This window comes from Callorhinchus milii, unplaced genomic scaffold (assembly GCF_018977255.1).
Source record: "Callorhinchus milii isolate IMCB2004 unplaced genomic scaffold, IMCB_Cmil_1.0 Scaffold14, whole genome shotgun sequence".
NCBI lineage: Eukaryota > Metazoa > Chordata > Chondrichthyes > Chimaeriformes > Callorhinchidae > Callorhinchus > Callorhinchus milii.
This window is the reverse complement of record NW_024704755.1, coordinates 12,080,429-12,086,428: the sequence shown is the minus strand read 5'-3', so window position 1 is coordinate 12,086,428 and position 6,000 is coordinate 12,080,429.

Below are 6,000 nucleotides of genomic sequence, written 5' to 3'. Positions count from 1 at the left end.
TCACATCTCTTTGCCTCTCCTCTGATCGCCTCATCATCCTGGGCGACTTTAACCTACACTTCACCCCCTCCTGCTCCATCTCCACAGACTTCTCTTCCCTGCTCTCCTCACTCAACCTTTCCCTACACATAAACTCCCCCACTCACAGTCACGGCCACCCACTCGATTTGGTGATCACCCGGGGCCTCAGTGTCTCGGATGTCACTATTACCGACAAGGCCATCTCCGACCACTACTTCATCTCCTTCACCACCTCCACCCCCCTCCCCACCTCCACCAGACCCACCACCATCTTCTACCGCCCTTGGAAGAAGTTACCCCCACAATCCCTAACCGATGCCTTGGAGTCCTCTGAACTCCTCTCCCTCTGGCCTTCAACCCTCACCGACCCCTCTTCTCCTCTCTCCCTCCTCCACAATATCCTCTCCTCCACACTCGATACTCTTGCCCCCATCACTTCCCGCACTGTCTCCTACTCCCGCTCCTCCCCCTGGTACACCACCCACCTCCGCTCACTGAAATGCCAGGTGCGGGCTGCTGAGCGCACCTTTGTCAAATCCGGCTTAACGGTCCACCGACAAATCTGGCTGGACCTCCTCAAAATTTACCGCTCCACTCTAGCCTCGGCCAAGTCGTCCTTCTACTCCAGGATAATCCTGGAGGCGAAGAACAACCCCAGGCTACTGTTTTCCACCACATCCCGACTCCTCCGTCCCCCCGCCACCCCGCGCAGGTCATCTCCTCCAACCTTCACTGCGAGGAGATGCTGGATTTCCTTGAATCCAAGATCAAGGGAATCCGCTCCGCGGTCACTTCCCCTCCAACTTCCACCCACCACCCACCCCTTCCCTCCCACACTCCGACTCCTACCCATCCTCCCCTACACACCTTCGTACCCGTTTCCCCACCCTCTGTCACTGAACTCATCCTATCCCTAAAACCAACCACCTGCTCCCTTGACCCCATCCCCACTCCACTCCTTATCTCCCAGCTCCATTTTCTTGCCCCACACATCACTGACATCATAAACCTGTCCCTCTCCTCTGGCTCTGTCCCCATTCCATTAAAAACTGCCATCATCACGCCCACCCTGAAAAAACCCTCCCTTGATGCGTCGCAGCTATCAAGCTACCGGCCCATCTCCAACCTCCCCTTTCTCTCCAAGGTCTTGGAAAGAGTTGTCGCCTCCCAACTGCGCTCTTTCCTCTCCACCCATTCTCTTTTTGAACCCCTTCAGTCAGGTTTCCGTGCTGCTCATAGCACAGAAACTGCCCTGGTCAAGGTCACCAATGATATCCTGACTATCTGTGACCAGGGCTCCCTCTGTCTCCTCGTCCTCCTCGACCTATCGGCAGCATTCGATACGGTCGACCACGCTATCCTACTCCACCGCTTGTCCTCCCACCTCAACCTTCAAGGCACTGTCCTTGAATGGTTTAGCTCTTACCTTTCCCACCGTCTTCACTTCGTCTCAACGAATGGCTTCTCCTCCACCCCCCGTACTGTCTCATGTGGTGTCCCTCAGGGCTCTGTCCTCGGTCCCCTCCTCTTCACCCTCTATATGCTCCCCCTTGGTGACATCATCCGCAAACATGGGGTTAACTTCCACATGTATGCGGATGACACCCAACTCTACCTTTCCTCCTCTACTCTCAACTCCACGACCACCGATGTCCTGACAGCCTGCCTGTCCGACATCGAGTCCTGGACGAGAGACAACTTTCTTCAGCTCAACGTGCGAAAAACCGAGGCCCTCCTGATTGGCTCACGTCAGCGCCTCCGCACCTCAGGCGCTGACACCATCAGCATCCAAGGCTGCACTCTCCACCTCTCAAAGCCAGTCAGGAACCTCGGCGTTTTGTTCGACCCTGAGCTGTCCTTTCTCCCTCACATCCGCACCACAACTGGCACCGCCTTCCATCACCTCCGGAATATCGCCAGATTACGGCACTACCTCACCCCTCACGCTGCTGAAACCCTGGTTCACGCCTTTGTCACCTCAAGGCTGGACTATGGGAACTCTCTCCTCGCCGGCCTTCCCGCCACCTCCCTCCACAAGCTGCAGGTCATTCAGAACTCTGCAGCTCGTGTACTGTCCCGCACCAGGCTTCGGGACCACATCACTCCTACCCTCGCTCGCCTCCACTGGCTCCCCATCCCCCAGAGGATTGATTTCAAGATCCTCATCCTCACCTACAAGGCCATTCACGGCCTTGCTCCCTCCTACCTCTCCAACCTACTATCCCCCTACCTACCTGCCCGTACCCTCCGTTCCTCTGGCTCCGGTCTGCTCCACGTCCCCCGCCCCAACCGCCCTACTATCGGTGGTCGGGCCTTCAGCCTCTCAGCCCCGAGGCTCTGGAACTCCATCCCCCAGTGCCTTCGCCTTGCTTCCTCCCTTTCCTCCTTCAAGGCCGGTCTCAAAACCTTTCTCTTTGACCGTGCCTTCAGCTCCCCTCTCGACTCTCTTCCTCCTCCTCGCTCCCTCCCTTCCCTCCCCTCACCCTGACCATTTCCCCCCTCCTCTCTCCCTCCCTTCCCTCCCCTCACCCTGACCATTTCCCCCCTGCTCGGGTCATGACCCAACTGTGCAGCGCCTTGGGACGTCCTCCTGACGTGAAAGGCGCTCTATAAATGGAATCTTGTTGTTGTTGTTGTTGTTTTACCTGCCATTCTTACTTGCCAGTCCACCAACTCTAGGTCCCTCTTTAGCCCATCAAAATTAGCCCTTTTCCAGTCAAGCATTTTCACAGTTGACTGTACTTTGTCCTTGTTCATGAGTAATCTAAATCTAATAATATTATGGTCACTGTTTCCCACATGCTCCCATACCGAAACTTGTTCAACCTGACCTACTTCATCCCCTAGGACAAGATCCAGCAATGCTTCCTTCCTTGTAGGACTGGAGACATACTGCTCAAGAAAATTTTCCTGTACACAGTTGATGAATCTTTCTCCTGCCTTGCCCTCAACGCTGCTATTTTGCCAGTCTATATTGGGATAATTGAAATCCCCCATTATGACAACTCTGTTTGCCCTACATCTGTCCGTGATCTGGTTGCAGATCTGCTCTTCTATCTCCTTCCTGCTATCTGGTGGTCTATAGTAAACCCCTATCAGGATACCCACTCCTTTCCTATTTCTTACCTCTAACCAGATCGATTCTGTTGTCGGGCCCTCTAGAGTCTCGTCCCTTTCTACAGCTACAATTGTATCCTTAACTAATATTGCCACCCTTTCTTCCTTCTCTATTCTTCCTGAACACATTATACCCTGGAATATTTATCTCCCATTCCTGTCCTGGCTTGAGCCATGTCTCAGTTACTGCTACCACATCGTAACCCCCTACGGTCAGTTGAACCTGCAGCTCATCAACCTTATTCCCTAAATTACGTGCATTTAGGTACATGCATTTGAGGAAATTGTCCACATGTACCTGCTCTATATTTCCCACTTGTCTTTGTTTATCCTGGGATACCCATCCCCCCTCGCCATTAGTTTAAATTAGCCCCCATTCTTTAGGAGGGCTAATTTAAACTAGTGTGGTCTTCTTTAGTGGAAACAGTATCGTCAGCCATTTTTATATAATTTTGTTTAACATATGTGAATGCAATCATCTTCCACTCAACGGATGCAGGTGCAGAATCAGTGCCTATTTTTAAATTTCATTTTAAAAACAATAGCTCTGGTTTGTAGTGAATTGTTCCCCAGCAACATGACCATTTCTAGTTGAACATCAAGCCACAGGGGTGCAGAAGAATGTAGTCCCTGTAAAGCGGTGAATTGCAGACATCTGCTGAGACCATTGTACTCCAGTCCCCACTTTTCACCAGTGCTGTACCATCAAGCACCACAAACCAAAGGGAAAAGGGCCAAAATACCTTTACAAATAGCAACTGACTTCCAAAATGGATAAATACACATGCAATTTAACCTCACTGTCCTATTAGACATATTCTGCACTGTGCTCTTTTGATCGTTATTAATGTTGGCAACAGTTGAAGCTCATAGCCATAAAGAGAAGTAGGCTTATTGTGATTGCAACATTATCAGGGAGATTGGGCTCAATATCACATTTCAGATATCATGTCGTGTACATGCTGAACAGCTCAAATGTTAGTTTACTGCTCAAATGTTCTTTATTGAGCCCTATTTCCTAAATAAATAGAGCCTCATAAATGGGCTGAATCAAAGGTTCCAGTACGTGAAGTGGAATTTGGGGAAGAACAGGATGATCAACATTTATTGTACGGCCGAAGGACAGATGAGACTTCTGGAGATATTTCACATGTTTTTCTAGAGCTATAATTGAAGTTGACACCAACACAGTTTCTAATCATATCAAAGGCAAAACACAGCATGAAACGGAACTGCCAGTAAAGGAGAATGCCTCAGGCATTGCCCTTTTGATTACATTTATCCACAAGAGCAGAAGTGACATGGATAAGCATCTACCAAACCCATTTTCTTTTCAAATCATGTTTAGTTAAAGACACGGGGGTGGGGGGGGGATCAAATAAAGTCACCTGCTCCATTGTTCAATTAGCAAATACTGCTGACTGGAGTGAACCTAAACCACATGCACCCTGTTTGATTTCTGTCTGTAGATAAGCTTAGATCAGATAGTATTCGGGGTTGCATTGAAGTTAGTTGTATGCCTGGGATTTAGGAAAATCAGCCAGCATTTCCAATTCTGATAATTTATCTAATGAGCCCTGTTGGAAGATTATGGAAGACATGAATGAGCAGGACTACAACACACACCCATTAGCCTGTCAACTCGTTCTGATACTGACCTAAGTCTAGGGCCCACTCATGATAATCATCCTTGCATTTAATATAGTGCTTCATCACAGCAAGCGTTGAGATATCGTGAAGCGCTTCACAGGATTGTACTACGAAGTGTTGTGACTAATCCCTACTGATTTCAAAATCAATTTGGTTTGTTTGCCACTGCAGAATGGAATTACTGCTCCACTGACATTCCTAGCCATTCTGTTTGCAGCAAAGACTGTGTGGTGACCAAGTGCTCTCAGTTGGACAATAGCCACACAACAGGTCAAGAGCTAAAGGGGAAAACAAATTATAGAAGTGGGAGTGAGGGGGAAAAGAATGGGATGGGACATTGTAATGTATCAATAATAAATAATCTGCATATATTTGATAACAGTCCCTCATTATATCATTGAGACATCTCAAATGGCTTCACACAATTTTTACTGTAAATTGTAGTCACCATTTGTAGGCAAATGTGGCATCCAATATGCACTTACATTAAGAGGTACAGTTTTATCATTCACCAGTAGGTCAATGAAATACCAGGCCAATCCTAAGGTACTCTAAACATGTGCCAGAATGTCAGCTGCTATGTTGGAATCCGAGATCGACAGTGATATTGCAAAAACTCTGTTTCCAAGAGCCCAATACAAACTCAGCGGTTTGTGTTACAGCACCACCTCGTGGTAAATGTGCTCCATACCAATTCAGACACTAAAACCAAAACTGATGTACAGTCGTTTGTTGCTGAAAGTCAAGTTCAATTTCAGGAATAAATCTTAAGTGTATTGCACCCCTTCATTAAGTATCTGTATTTAACACTAGCCAAAGTACTGAGATGCTGGAAATCTGGTAGAAGTCTCTAGGAACAAGCAGCAGGTCAGGCAGCATGCATGGAGAGGAAAATGAGTTAACGTTTCAGGTCAATGACCTTTCGTCAGAACTGCGTTAAATAAATTTGCATTTAATAATAATAATAATAATAATCCTTGCATTTGATATAGCGCTTTTCACGTCGGGAGGACGTCCCAAAGCGCTTCACAGAACACACTGTAAAGTGAATTGACTGTATATTTGTGGGCGAACGCGGCAGCCAATTGCGCACAGCAATGTCCCACAAACAGTCGTAGATTGAAAATGACCAATTTATTATTGTTTTTGGTTTTGGAGGGATTATTATTAGGCGTTTGGAGTAAGGAAACTTGCCCAAGGTTTCGCCCTCTG